A 17,562-nucleotide genomic window follows, 5' to 3' on the forward strand; every position below is an offset into this window, starting at 1 on the left:
TGAACCCAGGCTTGAAAAGCATATATCAGTGTAGTTTGAAAAACGGTTTTAAAACAGGGAAGGAAGAATAAAATAGTAAAACAGAGAAATCCTCTGAATATAAATAACTGTTTTTAGCATCAGCAGAGTTTTAAGTAGTCTACTGTTTGCCTCTTTTGCTAACAAGATCCTCTGTAATCATTCCTCTGGACTTTCCATTTCCAAATTCCTTAGCAGGCCAATTCAGTCACCTGTTCAGTCACTAATGCACCAGATATCCGGTTGACATTTTGGCGATATAAATTGTCTTGGTTTGTACTTGTTTACACATTGCTCTGGTATGTTCTAAGGTTATTTTCATGGTTCCCAAATTGCTATGGATTGTGTTATAATTTGTTTCTTAGCTGGCTAAATTTAAAGAAACACCACCTATATAGAGATGCCACATTTAGTATTTAACTAATGAGTGAACTGAAGAAAAGCAGTAAGTCTACGAAGCAAAGTTTATGTGGAAGAACTTGAATAACTTGATTCTGAGAATGGGTGAGTCAGTTGTGGATGTGGGGAGACTGATATTAGGGAAGAAAGAACCTGGGAAGTAAAGGCAAATAATTCAGTTCCCTCTCCAGATTTACAACATCTGTATAGATTTTGCTTTCAACCTTTATATATTCCTTTATGTGCTTCTCTAGTTGCTAGTTTTGCTTATTATGTGACAACTGGCTTTTTACATATTTTACCTTTTTTTGGTGTGTTTGTTGCATAGTAACTTTTAAATCCATAGTCTTGATGTCCAACATAGTTCTTATTACATAACAATAGATCTTGTTAAATGAATGAATAAATGAGTAAATGCTGATAAAAAGAAGTTGAATAATATTTTGAAATCACCTTTAGACACTTGTGCCTTCCTTTTCTCCCTTTTCTTCTCTCTATTGACATTTATTGAGCACTCAGTACAGGCCAAGCACTGTGCTATATGCTGAAAACTACTGTGATTTACTCTTCCACCTTGAAATAATTTGGTAGTTGATGAAGAGCTTTAATGTTTGTTATTTAAAAGTAGCCAATTCTTGCCCTGGCTGGTGTGGCTCAGTAGACTGAGTGATGGCCTGAGAACAAAAAGGTTGCTGGTTCGATCCCAGTCAGGGCACAAGCCTGGTTTGTGGGCCAGGTCCCCAGTTGGGGGCGTGCGAGAACAACAGAGGCAACCAATCTCCCACACATCAATTTTTCTCCCTTTCCCTTCCTTCCCCTCTCTAAAGAAAAAAAAAAATGTATCCAGTTCTTGTATTTGATTACATGGTGCAAGTGTAAGGCTTGCAGTTTTATTATTGCTCTGGGGTCTATACTTCATAGAGCCATTAGATTTCAAAAAATATTTTGTCTTTAATAGTGACAGCTATTTTACAATTTTAAGCAATTAGTGCCTGGAATAGGCATCGTATACCTGAGACTGAGTCATAAAGGTAAATGTATGGTCCTGAAGGAGCAGGGGCAGTCTTCTGGCAACTAGGAAATATGTGGTGTATATATATATTTTTTCTATAACCCCCACCCCCCCAAATGTTAATAGCAGCTCTGTTTGCTTTGCTACATAGTCTAGTGGTTAAGTGCTTAGGTAGTAATTATAGTCCCTTTGAGTCCTGGCTCTGCTATTTAATAGCTGTGTGACCTTAAACAAGTCACTTAACCTCTCTGTGCCTCAGTTTCCCCATCTGTAAAATGGAGATAACAATAGTACTGTCATATATATATGTATGTAATCCTCACCACAACCCCATGCATAGTACTATTACATGTGTGTATGTATATTTCTGATATATATATATGAAAGTGCTCAGCACATAGTATTCTCTCTTTATTAGTCATTGTTATTATAAATATTACATTGATGTGGCATTGATGATAATAATGGTGAAAACTGCCCTGGCTGGGTAGCTTGGTTAGATAGAGAATTGTTCTGGTATGCCAAGGTTGCAGTTTGGACCTCTGGTTGGGTCATATATAAGAAGCAACAAATGAATGCATAAATAAGTCAGACAAGGAATCAATGCATCTCTCTCTCTCTCCCCTTCTCTCCTTAAAATCAATACATATAAATTTAAAAAGGCCTTCAGGATGTAAATATGATTGTGAAAATCATGATGGCTTAAACCTTACTAAAGCCACTAACACTAAAGAGTGAATGAAAATGAACAGCCACAAGAAATTTGAATAACTAGCTGACCATTCCAGGTAGAGCTAATACACCCTTTCCCTTCTTGTTCTATTTAAGGCCAGCCACGCTCTTAAGCCTGGGGAATCTGACTTGACTGTTGAGATGAGTGTATTCAGATTGAACTATAGTGGCAAAAACAATTTGCTTTTATGATTTCACTAAAATGTATACTGATTCCATTTTTTAGCCTGGATAGAACTGACTCATTGCCATGGTTCTGTTATTTTTCCCATAAAATGCGCATTGATGATGCTTTACCAGTGATAAACAATGAATGGGAAAATGTGAACCTTTTTTAAATCCTCACCTGAGGATATATTTATTAATTTTAAAGAGATAAGAAAGAGGGAGAGAGAGGTACATTAATTGGTTGCCTCCTGTATGCACCCTGACCAGGTTCAAACCTGCAATGAAGGTATGTGCTCTGACTTGGGATCTAACCCACAATATTTTGGTGCACAGGGGCAATGCTCAAACCAACTGGCTGGGGTGGAAAATGTAAACTTTTGATTAGCTGTCTTAAGGTTTCCCTCTTCCACGTCTGGCCAAGATGGAGGCATAGGTAGATACATTTTGCTGCCTCACAAAACCAGAAGGACAACAACAAATTTAAAAACAAAAAATAACCAGAACTGCCAGAAAATCAAATTGCATGGAAGTCCAACAACCAAGGAGTTAAAGAAGAAACATTCATCTGGACCGGTAGGAGAGGCAGAGATTTGAGACAAGGAGGCAGCTGGAGGACCAGACAGGTGAGGCGGCAGCTGGTAGACCAAGTGGTCCCATATTTGCATGCAGATAAACCAGAGAAAGAGCTGGGGAGCAAGACAGACCACACAATACAGGGTTCCAGTGCAGGCAAAGAAAGCCTCAAGACCACTGGCTGTAAAAATCTGTGGGGGATAAAGCAGCAGGAGAAACTCCCAGCCTCACAGAAGAGTTTGTTGGAGAGACCCACAGGGTCCTAGAATGTACACAAACCCACTCACCTGGGAATCAGCACCAGAAGTGCCCAATTTGCTTGTACGTAGCAGGGGGAAGTGACTGAGAGCCCACAGAGAGCTGAGCAAGTGGCATTGTTCTCTCTCAGAGCCCTCCCCCACCTATAGCACTATAACACAGGACCTGAGTTACCCTGCCTCGGCGAATACCTAGTCTCTGCTCCTTCCAAAGCAGCAGGCGCTGAGACATAGAAATATGGCCCAAATGAAAGAACAGATCAAAGCTCCAAAAATAGAACTAAGAGTTAACTCTTCATCAAGAGTTAGCCAATCTATCAGATGCACAGTTCAAAACACTGGTAATCAGGACACTCACTGAATTGGTTGAGTATGGTCACAAAATGGAGGAAAAAGTGAAGGCTATGCAAAACGAAGTAAAGGAAAATGTACAGGGAACCAACAGTAAAGGAAAGGAAACTGGGACTCAAATCAATGATTTGGAGCAGAAGGAAGAGATAAACATTCAACCAGAACAGAATGAAGAAACAAGAATTCAAAAAAAAAAAAAAAAAAAAAAATGAAGAGAGGCTTGGGAATCTCTGGGACACTTTTAAATGATTCAACATCTGAATCATAGGGTGCCAGAAGGAGAAGAGGAAGAGCAAGACATTGAAAACTCATTTGAAAAAATAGTGAAGGAGAACTCCAATCTGGCCAAGGAAATAGACTTCCAGGAGATCCAGGAAGCTCAGAGAGTCCCAAAGAAGTTGGACCCAAGGAAGCACATACCAAAGTACATCATAATTCCATTACCCAAGAGTAAAGATAAGGAATCTTAAAAGCTGCAAGAGAAAAGGAGACAGTTACCTACAAAAGAGATAAGACTATCACATGATTTCTCAAAAGAAACCTTGCAGGCAAAAGGGGCTGGAAAGAAGTATTCAAGTCATGAAAGGCAAGGACCTACATCCAAGATTCCTCTATCCAGCAAAGCTATCATTTAGAATGGAAGGGCAGGTAAAGTGCTTCCCAGAAAAGGTCAAGTTAAAGGAGTCCATCATCACCAAGCCCTTATTATATGAAATGTTAAAGGGACTTATCTAAGAAAAAGAAGATCAAAAACTATGAACAATAAAATGACAACAAACTCACAACTATCAACAACTGAACCTAACAAACAAACACAAAAACAAACTAAGGAAACAACTAGAACAGGAACAGAATCACAGGAATGGAGATCAGAAGGGAGGAGGAAGGGGAAAATGAGGGAAAAGGTACAGGGAATAGGAAGCATAAATAGTCGGTACAAAATAGGCAGGGGGAGGTTAAGAATAATATAAGCAATGGAAAAGCCAAAGACCTTGTATGTACAACCCATGGACATGAACTAAGGGGTGGGGGGGGAGATGCTATTGGGAGGGAGGTGCAGGGTAGAGGGGAAGAAAGAGTAGAAAAAAAAATAGGACAACTGTAATAGCATAATCAATAAAATATATATATATATAAATTTTTTTTAAAAACTTCCCTCTTCCAGTCCTCCTGCAAAATACTGTGACAATCTGATAAACACTTTCTTTAAATCCTCATCTCTACCCACAGAACTCCACTGCTTAAAAGGGTTAGTCAGATTAGACTATATTAGAATTTGTTCCAAAGGTCTTTAATTATTCCTAGCTTTGAAGTTTTCTTTAAATAATTGAATTTCAGGTTTATCTGTTTACCTCTATTGGGTGAATTTTGGCTTCTCAAATGCCTGAGAGTGATTACTTTCCCTCATGTATTATTTCTGAGGCCTCTACTTTTTTCTTTTTTCCCCTGTTTTTCCTTATTTCTTCCTTGTACAAAAATTGACAATTCCCACAACCATCCCCAGGAATCTATTTTCTACAACAATTGCTACTTCTCTCCCTGGGCTCTGCCTCCGGAAGCAGATCCACTCGGGGAACTCCTAACACAAGGGTGCCAAGTAGAAATTGTGTAAAGTAATTTGATTTACATGATGGATGCCTAGCAGACTTAAAATATGACAGACCTATAGATAATTTGTTGACTCTTTCCAGGAGTGGAAGATTGAAGCCTAAGGCCTAACAATCTATTGCAGTGTTTTTAAAAATGTGGTCCATGGGAACAGGACCAGCCACATAACTGGCAAGACCCAGTGTAAAATGAAAATGGGGGGCTTCTTTTCAAAGTTATTAAAAATTTCAAGGTATGTTGTCCCTTTGGGAGTGTGCTCATGCCTCTCTTTTCCTTCTCTTCTCTCTCCCGGGGGTGTTACCGTTGCCTTTCCCTCTACTGAGCTCCAAGGGCCCTTTTATTCTATAACTTGTTTCCTGAGCCTACACAGCCCAGCTGGCTCACTTCTACTACCTCTGTAACTTTATAAATAAAACTTTCTCTTATAATTGGAAAACAAAATTTCAAGGCAAAGGCAAGAGAAAACTAAACCTACTGTAGGGTCCTTTTGAGTACAGAGCCTTGTGCAGCTGCACAGGCTGTACCTCCATGAAGCAGAGCCTGCGTGATGCCCACGGCATCAGAATCTCTGAAATTCCACTAGTAAAAGTCTGATTTCTGGGTCCTACCAGAAAATTAATGAATTGGAATCTCTGGGGATAATGTTTGTGAATTGATGTTCTTCTTCTTTTTAAAGATTTTATTTATTTATCTTTAGAGAGAGAGGAAGGGAAGGAGAGAAACATCAATGTGAGAGAGACACATTGATTGGTTGCCTCTCACATGCCCATAACGGGGAAATTGGCCTGCAACCCAGGCATGTGCTCTGATTGGGAGTAGACTTGGTGACCTTTCAGTGGGCAGGCCGGTGCTCAGTCCACTGAGCCACAGCAGCCAGAGTGGGAATCAACATTCTTAACAAGATTTCCAGAGGTTATTTTTGCACACGAAAGCTTGAAAAGCTATTTTCTTCATTTGCCTGGGAAGAAGAAAAAGCAAGTCTGTCTTTTAAAAGTGTTTGGGCAGAGCCTGTGTGGCGTGGCTCAGTCGGTTGGGCATCATCCCCCGAAGCAAAAGGTTGACAATTTGATTCCCGGTCAGGGCACATGGCTGGGTTTTGGGTTGGGTCCCCAGTCGGGATGTGTGCAAGAGGCAATGGGTTGATGTTTCTCTCTCACATCGATGGTTCTCTTCCTCTCTTTCTCCCTTCTTTTCCTTCTCTCTACAATCAATAAAAGAAAAAAAAAAAGGCCAACAAGCATATGAAAAGTTTCAACATCATTTGTCATGAGGGACATGCAAATTAACTATAGTGAGATAATACTAACATATGCACTGGAACAGCTAGAATAAAAAACCTAACCAAACCAAGTGTCGGTGAGTACGTGGAGCAATTGGAAATATCAAACATTGCTGGTGAGAGTGTAAAATGATTCAGTAATGTTGGGAAGCAATTTGTTGGTTTCTTAAAACGTTAAACATAAACTTATCATATGACCCATGTCAATGCAAGAAACATCCAAATCTGTAGGAAGTTTTGTGAGTTTATTTGAGTCAAACTGACTGTAATGCCAGGAAGCAAAATCTCAATGGATTTAGAAAATGCTCCAGAGAATAGCAGTTTTCCATCTTATTTTATACTTACAATCAAAGGAGGATAAAGAGTAAAATGAAGAGTCAAATACTTCTTTTACATTGGTTAAAAGAAGTATTACATTTTACTTCTGATTACATTTTACATAAATAACAATGAACATTTATAACACATACAAGAGACATGTTGGAGGGGAACAAGTTAGCAATGAGGGGTTCAGTAGTCTTGCTCTCTGGGGGGGAGATTGTGCTCTGAGGGGTCTGGAAAAAAGGATTTCTGAGACATTCCAAAGATACAGTATCTTAGATGAAAAAAGACAATAGACAGGCTCATTTAAGGTAATTACTGACCTTTTCCAAGGAAGGTACTGGCCTAGGACATGACTACCCATTATGACACAAGTTTAGTTAAGTTTTAGTTTCTGTGTGGTTACTTTCGGTCTCTGAACTTGCAAGGCCACAACACAGGTCTCCTCTGAGCTTGTCAGGTTTACTCTGTGGCCCCGTTTTCATCCACACTCAGGCATTTCTCTCCTAGGTACATACCCTAAAGAAATTAAGACATATGTCCTCTCAAAGACTTGTACATGAATGCTGTAGCAGCTTTATTTATAAAAGTCAAGACCTGAAAATTACTCAAACATTTACCAATGGGTAAATGGGTACACAAACTGTGGAAGAAAAGGGGCCACATATTAACCTGAAAAGCTCAGGGTGTAATGGGGTGCAGAGCAGTGGTCCCTGAAAATAGCAATAAAGTCTGAGTTGGGGGAAGGAGGACTATATGGCTTTTAAGATTCTTCGCATAACAATGGCAAGTTAAATGTTGTGCTGCCACCCCAGGTTAAAGGTCTATGTGACTTTGGCAGCATTCAGAGACTTGTGACATAGTGGCAAGTTGGTGCGGGGGAGCAGATGGGTAGGCGCAGGGGCACGTGTGGGGGTGGTGTTTACTTATGCAGCAAGAAGCAGGAGCTGGATGCCCCTGTGTCACTGAGAATTCCTGCCCTAACTAAAGATGGCAGCCAAAAGAAGGGAAAAGATATGGGGGAACTGACAAAGGTAGCACATCATAAGAGGGGCTGGATATGAAGTCACATAGGAAATTTCAGATGAAGCACTTAAAATAAGGGCAGGCTGAAAGAGAAGGAGGAAACAGTCATGTGGTTTGAAAGGGAATAGAGAAGGGGCCATGGTCCACCATGCGGTCTGTTGTGTAAGGAGATGCCACGCGGATTGGAATAGGAGAAGCCGCGTGGTTTGGATTACAGGGTGGAGAAAGAAAGAGGAGACCTGCTGGGAAACCTGCCTGGAGAAGACAGCAGCAGAACTGATGGAGCTGTGCGGTGACCTGCCTAATTAAGCGCAGATTCGTGGGAGATGCCTGGAGCTGAACTGAACTGCGACCAGGAATGCTGAGCTGCAGATTTCTGCTTTTCTGAAAGAGGGTACCTATGTGGTATATTCTGAAATCATCCTGGTTTGGCAGAGAGGGGCAGGGCTATGGGTTTTGGGGTGTTTTAAAGGGAGTGGGACTAAATGGCAGAAATCTGCCATTATTCTAAATCTGTATAATCTTTAAATAAACAACTCCTTTCCTTTTTCACCAAACTCTCGCATTGGGAGTCACGCTTCTTGGCGGAGGGCATTAGAAATGCACAGCTGTTCCAGAACAGCACTGGCGGGGTTCTGTAACAAGAGGAGGCCTGCGAGGCAGCCTTACAAACTCAGAGACCTAAAGTAACCATGATGGATGGTCTAAAATTAAAACTTGTTAACTAAAAGCAGTTCACAGCAGGTAGTTGTGCCTCTGCTGGTATTTTTCCCTAACAAAGGTCAATCTTTATCTTAATTGAACCTGCCTATTGTCTTTTTGTATCCATGATAACATGCCTTTGGAATGCCAAGGTAACTTCCCTTTTTCATAAACCCCTTGGGCGGGAGCTGAGACCACAGATCCCCTCATTGTTAGGGTTATCTTGTTAATTGTTGACTGTTAACTATCCTTTACCCACCTGCATAAAAGAAGTACGCGTCTATCATCTTACCTTTTATTCAATCCTAGAGGTTTCTCCATTTTGCTTTCTCTTGCCTCCCTAAGCTATCACCAATGGATTTCATATAACCCCCTTATGGCTCCTTATTGTATTCTAATGCATAAAATAAGGTGCGAAACTGCTATTCTCCAGAGCATTTCTCAGTCCATTGAAACATTGCTTCCCAGCAATTGTCATCAGTTTGGCTCAATTAAACTCACCAAAAATTCTCTACCCCGGTTTACTAAGCAATAGAAATGAACAAACTACTGATATTCAACAACATGGGCGAATCTCAGATACATTAGGCTGAGTGAAATAAACCAATCACAAAAGAGTGCATATTGCATGATTTCATTGATTTAGTATTCTGGAAGAGGCAAATCTAATCTAGTGATAGAAGAAGACCAGTGGCTGCCCGGGGCAGGGTTGGGAGAGCGTTACTGACTCCAAAGGGGCATGAGGGAATTTTGGGGGGTAGTTAGGAACATTCTATACTTCGACTGAAGTGGTGCTTCCACAGGTGTTTACATTTGTCAAAATTCATTTGACTTGGATGGCTCCTGAACTCCCCTCATTTCATGAACACATAAAATGGGCAGCTGGAGGCAGAGCAATAATCTCTAAAGAAAACCGAGGAACTTTCTATACATTGCGTGAGAAAACATCCACATCAAAATGTGTAAGAAAAGCTGAGACACACTCTTGCCATAAACTCCAGCCAGCATAATGCCATACAAGTGGGAGGGAACTCCCCACTCCTAGTTTCTCCCTGAGGGGTGAAGTGTTTGGACCACACAATTAGCACCTCAACTTTTAAGACTCCCACCTGAATGATGGGGCTCTGAAAACCAAAAGGCTTGCATCCACGATAAAAAAAAGCAATTGCATCATTAGACTCTTTTATGTATGAACATCATAGAGTGTACTTATACAAACATACATGGTATAGCCTGTTACACACTGTTGGGGAGGAAGAAACTTTCCCCTCAAGGTTCTTTTTGCTGGTCTAATAATCAAATAGCCATGAGAGAGATTAACAAGAAAAAATTTAATTAGACACACATATGTGAGAACCCCCCACAAGAGTCATAGACTTCCACATACATGAGAGGTACAAAGACAGAAAGAGAACATGAGGTATATATGACAGTCTAAGCTAAAGATCACCTTGGGACTTCAGTGGGGAGGAAGCTCGTTGCAGGAAGACAAGAAGAGCAGAAGTTCAGTAATTATAAGTTTGGCTTGTCCTATGGATAGCTAAAAAAATGTTATTTCTGATAACCTCTTATGGGCAAGGCCCCTAATTCAAATTCTTCTAGTTAAGAAGGATGGGGAGAAGTTACTTTTAAGCCTGCAGGGTCTTGGTTACATTTAGCTCAAAACAATCACATACCACAAATGTACATCTTGGGGTGACTTGCTCTGAACCCCTACAACTCCTAGTGTATATGGTATAGCCTATTGCTCTGTAGGGGAGGAAAAATAATTTCCCCCTTCCCTATGCGTTCTTAGCTGAGACATCACTGTAGTAGAAGACTGATTAAAAGGAGAAAAAAAAGTATAAAAACATGTTCACATTGCGTACGTACACATGTGAGAAACCCAGGAAAACTGAGTAATCTGCCAAAACATCTGGAGTCACCACCTTAATACCATCTTCAGCTGAAGATAAAAAGAGATGTTAAGATAGAAGGAGTCAGTTATGGGAGGTTACCAAGAAAAGCACAGTAAACAAGGTTAAGGTTATACAGACTTAAATCTTTTTTTATATATATGTTTTTTACTTATTTACTTTTTAGAGAGAGGGGAAGGGAGTCAGAAAGAGAGGGAGAGAAACGTCAGTGTGGGAGAGATACATTGATTGCCTCTCGCACACCCCCAGCTGGGTACCTGGCCCACAACCTAGGCATTTGACCTGATTGGGAATTGAACCAGCTGCCTTGTGGTTTGCAGGCCTGCACTCAATCCACTGAGCCACACTAGCTTAAGTCTTTTTCTTATAAATTGATAAGAATTTCCACAGATAAGGTCACCCCCCTCTTCCAGGTACACCAAGGGAGGCACAGTTTCATATGAAGATTTCCCTTACAAATGTACATACCTTTTACAAAGGGTGATTTTTACTTTGTTTTTAGAGGTTCTCCCATGTCTGCTGTTTCTTAAACTTAACTGGCCAAAAAAGAATCCTAAACCAGGCCTGGCTGGCATGGCTGAGTGGATTAAGTGCCAGTCTGTGAATCAAAAAGTTGCTCATTCGATTCCCAGTCAGGGCATATGCCTGGGTCGTAGGCCAAGTCCCTGGTTAGGGTCATGGGTTAGAATGGGTTGGGGGCATTTGAGAGGCAACAGAGCAATGTTTCTCTTGTGCGTTGATGTTTCTCTCCCTTTCTCTCTTCTTTCCCCTCTCTCTTAAAAAAAAAAAACTTAAACCTAAGAGATATATATTTTGGGTTGACAAATTCTGTTCCCATACAGTTCCTAGCTAGGCCACAGACCTGCACATGTTATTATACTGAATACTATAGGCAACTGTAACATAATGGTAAGTATTTGTGTAATGCATTGTGCTACAATGTTAAGGGGTCTATGACTTATGACCTCATTAGGTGATAGGAATTTTTTAGTTTTATTATAATCTTATTGAACCACCATGGTATAAGTGGTCCCTCATTGACCTAAACATCAAAACAACTGAAAAATAGGGTTTTCCAAGGAGCCTGAAAGAACCAAGTGCCCATCTTGATTTCCTATGGGATATTTATTTAATTTACAGCCATTGTTTACCCATACCAAAAAAAAAAGGTTTTTTATCATTTATTTTTACAATGCTTCTCTTCAATTTAACATAAAAGCAAATCTTTTGACGTGCTCTGAGGGCCCTTATGGAACACCCAAAGTTATTCTTACATATATTGAGATTTTAATTCTTAAAACCTCAATTTCTAAGAAAGTAAAATTTTTTAAAAAAGAACAAAGAGTAAGAAAAAAGAGACTTCCAGTCAGGATGGAGGCGTAGGTAAACATGCCTCACTTCCTCACACAACTATAGAAAAAATACAACTACATACAAAGGATGGTCTAAAATTAAAACTAATTAACTAAAAGCAGTTCATGGCGGGTAGTCATGTTCTAGGCTAGTATTTTTCCCTAACAAAGGTCAATTTTATCTTAAGTGAGCCTGTCTATTGTCTTTTTGCATCTATGACAACATACCTTCAGAATGTCCAGGCAACTTTCCTTTTTTCCCCAAACCTCTTGGGCACAAGCTGAGATCACAGATCCCCTCATTGTTAGGGTTATCTTGTTGATTGTTGACTGTTAACTATCCTTTACCCACCTATGTAAAAGAAGTTTGTGTCTATCATTTTACCTTCTATTCAATCCCTGAGGTTTCCCCACTTTGCTTTCTCTTGCCTCCCTAAGCTATCACCAGTGGATTTCATGTGACCCCCTTATGGCTCCTCCTTTGATTGTAATGTCTAAAATAAGGTGCTAGACTGCTATTCTTCAGAGTTTTTCTCCATCCATTGAGATATTGCTTCCTGGCAAGCGTCATCAGTTTGGCTCAAATAAACTCACCAAAAATTCTCTACGTTGGAATGTTTCTTAAGTTGACAGATCTAAATTTTGTTTTGGAGGTATTTACAATTTATATCTGACCTTGACAAGTCCAGTTTCAAATGATCTTTCCCTTGTTACGGAAAGCCAGACTCAAGACACGATTCAGGGAACGGAGTAAGCCTTTATTCACACGCGCGGGCTCAGAGGAGGCAGTCTCCAAATTCTGAGCCCCGAATCGGGGTTAGATAGGGGTTTATAAGCCCTAGCATTCCGGCGGGAAACGGATGGGCTTCCCAGGTGGGGGAAGGGATTAGCATTCAGGTGGGAGATTGATGAGATTGATGTGCTACCCAGGCGGGGGAAGGGATGTGAAAACGGGCTACAGGAACAGATAAGCAATGATTAACAGTTAACCTGGGAGGGGTCTCTGGCTAGGCTGCTCCTCTTAAATCATCTTGCCCTTATCACCCTTTTAAAAATAAAAACAGTTGTTAGAAACTCAAAAGAATTGGGTTGACATCATAGGTTGATCAATAATTTTATAGCAGGCTTTCTGTAATTGTGCACATAAAAAGATTAATTTAGAAGTATCAAAGGGTCCTTATCTTGGCCATGTTAGTATTAATGGGAGGCTGACTGTCTTGGGGCTTTTTGGCCTCAAAGGCATGATTTCCCGTGTTAATTTAAATTCTTCCTTTGAGATCTGTAGGGTCTCAATAAAGTTATAGGAAAAATCAGCTTTTATGTGCACATCTCTAGATGATCCAAATGCAGTGAATATCCCTTGTTGAACCTAAGAACATCCAAATTTGTAGAGAACTTTTTAATAATTTATTTGAGTCAAATAGAAGATATGCCTGGTAACAAGGTCTCCACAGACTGGGAAAAATGCTTCCAAGAAATAAGCTGGTAGCTTTTCTGTGCATTTAAAATTGAGGTAGATTTTATGGAGAGACAAAACCAGGCAAGGATCAGATTATAGGATAATTAAGAAGATTATATGTTCTTTTGATGTGGTCATGCTTTAGAAGGAGAGGTCTGAAAACAGGCATTTCAAAAGTATGTTAACCTAGATGCACAGAAACAATGGACAGGGTTTTCTTAAGGCAAAGATAAGCCTTTACTAAAGACATTATAGATCTGGGGCGTGACACTTACCCTGTCCCACCCAGTTAGGAATTTATCATCAGATCACCCTGTGAGGTTACTTTCTGTAGAAACCTTTTCCCTCTATACCCTCTGGGACTGCTTCACACCCTAGAGTAGGGGTCCTCAGCCCCCTGTCTGTGGACCAGTGCAGGTCCATGGCCTGTTAGGAGCAGGAAGTGAGCGGTGGGTGAGGGGTGAAGCTTCCCTCTAATTACCACCTGAGCTCCACCTCCTGTGGAAAAATTGTCTTCCATGAACCTCTCCCTGGTGCCGGAAAGGCTGGGGACTGCTGCTCTAGAGGAAAATTTTCCTCATGAATCCAACTCCATGAAGATTCTTAGTCACTTAAGAATGGCTGAGCAAGGGCCAGGGAGAGCTTGATGGATGCCACCAGAACTGTCATGCTTTCTGAGGCATAGGCCTTTCTGTCAGGGTGAACTCATTGATGGCATTTTGCCTTCCCTGAAGAAGTTTCCCTTCGGCGGCTTTTCCAGCTTCCCTGTGTTACCATATGGATGCCTGGAGGAGCCCACCTCACCGCTCAGATTTGGGTATCTGCAACAGGTACTGGCACTCCATTGGCTATTTGGGTTGGCAGAGCAAGAGTCATTTCCGTTTCGGAGCTAAAGAGAGTTGGGTCTCTCATTTAACCAGCAAAGATTTTGTTAAGACTCTCAGTCAGCAATCCACTAAAAAGCTGAGATTAATAGCAGCTATCCTTTTCTTTTCCTTCTCTTTTCCCTGGGTTATCTCAGCCTTTACCCATCTTGATGATTTTCTAAGGACAGCTCAAATAAAGTCAGGACCTGTTACTTAAAGCAGTGGGGCCTGGGATTCCGAGGAAAAACTCACAGTCACCTGATGTAAAGCGGGGAGCCAGCGGGGCAAAATGGGCCCTTGCTAGTATCTAGCACCAGTTCTGAGTCCTCAGAGTGGTTCTGGTGTGTTTCCTCAGAGTCTTGTCATATCCATACAATTTTTCATTCTTTGTATAAAAACATATATAAGGCTTTTGACTGTTTAACTGCTTCCTCAGGTCTTCATTTTCCTTCTGAAGACTCCTGCGTAGAGGTAAAAATAATAACTAAACATGTAAGCTTTTCTGTTAGTGTGTTTTACATTAAAAAGAAATTTCACCCCCTATTTATTGAATTTATTAGGGTGATGTTGGATAACAAAATTATACAGGTTTCAGGTGCACAATTTTACAACACATCATCTGTACACTGTATTGTGTGTTCTCCACCTCAAGTCAAGTCTTTGTCCATCACCACTTACCCCCCTTCCCCATACCATGTTAATTTTAGGGGGGTCCTCCACCCGCTAAACTGCATTCTGTCAGTTTAATTCTTGGGCTAGCCACAGAACCTAAGAGGGTAGAATGAAGGTTTTATTTATTCTCCTACAACATATATGTAAGACAACCACAGGGACAGATTTGACAGTCTTTGTTCTTTTTTGACGGGGGGAGTTATCTTTTTGACGGTCCATCTTTCATATTGTCTAGTTTTAAGAATTTTGTAGTAATGAAGCTGTTAATTTTCCTTTGTAAGTTTTTGAAAAAGTTGCAGACACAGTTCTCTCAAAGAAGACTACTAATTTTGGTTTTCACTAGCAGAATAGTTTGTCTTTTTTTCTTCCTAAAATAGTAATTGTTTTCATTAGAAAAATAATAAATTAAATCATTTTTTTTTTCCTTAAAGGACAGGCAGAAAAACTAATTACAATCTTGTTTAAATTTACAATTGGGTCTAGAAAAAATTTTTGTTACCCTTTAGAATTTGAAAGCTTCACTTTCATTTACTTGTTGCTTTAGATCAGTGATTTTCAACCTTTTTCATATCATGGCACACATAAACTGATTTCTGAAATCCTGTGGCATACCAAAATATTTATTATATTTTTTGCCAATCTGGTTAAAAAGTAGGTATAATTTTGATTGATTTACAAAAATAACAATAGTAATTACCTACCCTTTTTGCTCCAGGGTGACTTTTAGCCTGGCTGGTGTGGCTCAGTGGACTGAGTGCTGGTCTGAGAATCAAAGGGTTGCAGGTTTGATTCCTGGTCAGGGAATGTCTGGGTTGTGGACTGGGGTCCCCAGTTGGAGGTGTGTGAAAAGTAACCAATTGTTTCTGTCCCTCTTTTTCTCCCTTTTTTCCTCTCTCTGAAAATAAATGAAATCTTTTTAAACAAAAAACAAAATGACTTTTAAAAAAATCAGGTGCCTATACTTGCATATAAGGATTTCTTGTACCATGAATTAACCAATCAGATGCAAACTTATTATATCATGTGACCATAAGATGCAATTCTGTTATATGATCTATGTATTTATGGTTTAAGACAGGGCATTCATACTGAACTGCTGTTGTTGTGTTGGCTGTAGTCATTTTTTTCATTTGACAGTCTAAGAAAAAAGAGGTCAGTGCCCCTGACTAAATAGTCAGGTATTGCATGTTTTAAATCACTGCTTTAGGTACATCTCTAATTCTCATTGACTGCTGGCTTACACATCACAATGGAGAATAAGTCTGTCCCCAGAGTAAGTCCAACATCATCATTTCAGCAACATAGTGTTGCTGAAGCCTTATTATGTGATTGCCACAACTGGATTATGAATATTACTCATCCAGTGATGTGTTCACTGTGTCAACAACATCTGATAATTGTGGAGAGGATTACATCAGACTAGCTGTGCCATAGAGCACTGTTGGGTCACTGGTGGCTAGTATGGAGACCATGGGTGAAAGACCCTTTTCTTCATGCTGCAGAAGATGATGGACTTTATCCCCCTGTGGAAAATATACGAATGGAGAGAACAGATTCTAAAGCTCCTTAGATGACATTGGAGGATATAGGATTTTACTGAATTTCCCTTGTTTTTTGGATAGCTAATCAGAAGACAACATATAAAGATTAGTAGCTGAGAGAACCCTGAAAAATCTGCTTTGGAACATTTAACTGTGGCATTTAGGTAAGATATATGGGTGAAGGGAGTCACAGACGCGGGGTTCAGGATTGTCCCTCGGGTTAGGGATGGTGGCCACATCCTCATTAGCTGAAAAGGTATGGGCATTTTGAGGAAGTAAAGTGGTTTGTTTTACCATTGTGAACATTAGGAATTGGGATTAGTGATCTGGGAATGGGGTCAAGGTGACAGAATGATAGGTAAAATCTTGGTGGGAAAATATTAAGGCTTTTCCTCACATTTTAGTACACAATGGAGAGTTCCTGAGAAAGCTTCTTGAGTAAAATTCTTTGTTTTGTCAAAGAAAAATTGAGAGAAGGGTGTAAAAATGATTTGAAGTTCTAAAACAATTTATTTTTTGTCTTTTTTATATTGCTCTGTCACCTTAAATAAACCTCTTATTAAATCTGAGGTTCTTGTTCTCAACTTTGCCCTATGTGAGTTGGTATGCTGGGTCAAATTTCTCATTCAGAGATGCCTGTATTCTGCTTCTGATGTGTTGCGGAAGTGCATGACTGTCTTCCTTGATTTCAATCTCAAAGCTTTGTTTTTACCTGGAAAAATAGATGTCATTATTATGTCTTATACAAATCACATAAACTTAAAAATATAATTAATATTTTCAATGTAAACTACTACTTGAAGGGAATTAGTTCCTTTAAATTTAGTTCCACACCCTGGCCGGTGTGGTTCGGTAGATTGAGCACCAGCCTGTGAACCAAAAGGTCACCGGTTCAATTCCCAGTCGGGCACATGCCTGGGTTGAAAGCCAGGTTCCCAGTAGGGGGTATATGAGAGGCAACCACACATTCACGTTTCTCTTCCTCCCTTTCTTCCTCCTTTCCCTTCTATCTAAAAATAAATAAATAATATCTTTAAAAAAATCAATTTAGTTCCATAATTTTATTTATACTAATCCTATTTCTTTCACACTTAACTGGGTGGCCTTAGCTCTAAAATACCAGTATTAAGATCCTATTATTCATGCTTTTTAGTAACTTTAATCACTTCTTAGTATTACATTTCTAGGCTGAAGAGTTCTCTATTTTTATTTTTCCCTCATATATTAGACTGCGGGTTTTATGCTGATATGAAGCTTTTTTGGGCATCTTTGTTTTCTCTTGCTGTGGTCCAACGGAAATGAAGCACATC

General features: G+C 39.9%; 1 protein-coding gene across 1 annotated transcript in view; it reads left to right on the forward strand.

The window, feature by feature from the left end:
- The first annotated feature begins 465 nt into the window (after positions 1 to 465).
- Positions 466 to 17,562, forward strand: part of ADIPOR2 (adiponectin receptor 2) — a 106,426-nt gene continuing 89,329 nt past the window's right edge. Inside the window, exon 1 of the mRNA XM_054577193.1 lies at positions 466 to 522. The gene's annotated coding sequence lies outside the window, so the exon portion shown is untranslated. The remainder of the gene's footprint in view (positions 523 to 17,562) is intronic.

This window comes from Pteronotus mesoamericanus, unplaced genomic scaffold (genome assembly GCF_021234165.1).
Source record: "Pteronotus mesoamericanus isolate MK-2021 breed Mesoamerican mustached bat unplaced genomic scaffold, CSHL_Meso_final contig_41, whole genome shotgun sequence".
Lineage (NCBI taxonomy): Eukaryota > Metazoa > Chordata > Mammalia > Chiroptera > Mormoopidae > Pteronotus > Pteronotus mesoamericanus.